Consider the following 1247-nt stretch of genomic DNA (forward strand, 5'->3'; position numbering starts at 1 on the left):
GTCATGTGATCAGAGACATGAGTCATGTGATCAGACAGAGTCATGTGATCAGACAGCGTCATGTGATCAGAGACAGCGTCATGTGATCAGAGACAGCGTCTGATCAGAGACAGTCATGTGATCAGAGACAGCGTCATGTGATCAGAGACAGCGTCAGGTGATCAGAGACAGCGTCATGTGTTCAGAGACAGCGTCATGTGATCAGAGACAGAGTCATGTGATCAGAGACAGCGTCATGTGATCAGAGACGAAGTCATGTGATCAGAGACGGAGTCATGTGATCAGAGACGGAGTCATGTGATCAGAGACGGAGTCATGTGATCAGAGACAGAGTCATGTGATCAGAGACAGCGTCATGTGATCAGAGACAGCGTCATGTGATCAGAGACAGCGTCATGTGATCAGAGACAGCGTCATGTGATCAGAGACAGCGTCATGTGATCAGAGACAGAGTCATGTGATCAGAGACAGCGTCATGTGATCAGAGACAGCGTCATGTGATCAGAGACAGCGTCATGTGATCAGAGACAGCGTCATGTGATCAGAGACAGCGTCATGTGATCAGAGACAGTCATGTGATCAGAGACATGAGTCATGTGATCAGAGACAGCGTCATGTGATCAGAGACAGCGTCATGTGATCAGAGACAGCGTCATGTGATCAGAGACAGAGTCATGTGATCAGAGACAGAGTCATGTGATCAGAGACAGAGTCATGTGATCGGAGACAGAGTCATGTGATCGGAGACAGAGTCATGTGATGATAGACAGAGTCATGTGATGATAGACAGAGTCATGTGGTCAGAGACAGAGTCATGTGGTCAGAGACAGAGTCATGTGATCAGAGACAGAGTCATGTGATCAGAGACAGAGTCATGCAATCAGAGACGGCGTCATGTGATCAGAGACAGAGTCATGTGATCAGAGACAGAGTCATGTGATCAGAGACAGAGTCATGTGATCAGAGACAGAGTCACGTGATCAGAGACAGAGTCATGCGATCAGAGACAGAGTCATGCGATCAGAGACAGAGTCATGCGGTCAGAGACAGAGTCATGTGATCAGAGACAGAGTCATGTGATCAGAGACAGAGCCATGTGATCAGAGACAGAGTCATGTGATCAGACACAGAGTCATGTGATCAGAGACAGAGTCATGTGATCAGAGACAGAGTCATGTGGTCAGAGACAGAGTCATGTGGTCAGAGACAGAGTCATGTGATCAGAGACAGAGTCATGTGATCAGAGA

At 47.9% G+C, this 1247-nt stretch overlaps 1 protein-coding gene across 1 annotated transcript in view; it reads right to left on the reverse strand.

The window, feature by feature from the left end:
- Positions 1 to 1247, reverse strand: part of LOC119409163 (PHD finger protein 6) — a gene marked incomplete at its 3' end in the record, with an annotated part of 14087 nt that overhangs the window by 4047 nt on the left and 8793 nt on the right.

This window comes from Nematolebias whitei, chromosome 4, assembly GCF_014905685.2.
Source record: "Nematolebias whitei isolate Nwh7 chromosome 4, NemWhi1, whole genome shotgun sequence".
Taxonomy (NCBI): Eukaryota; Metazoa; Chordata; class Actinopteri; order Cyprinodontiformes; family Rivulidae; genus Nematolebias; species Nematolebias whitei.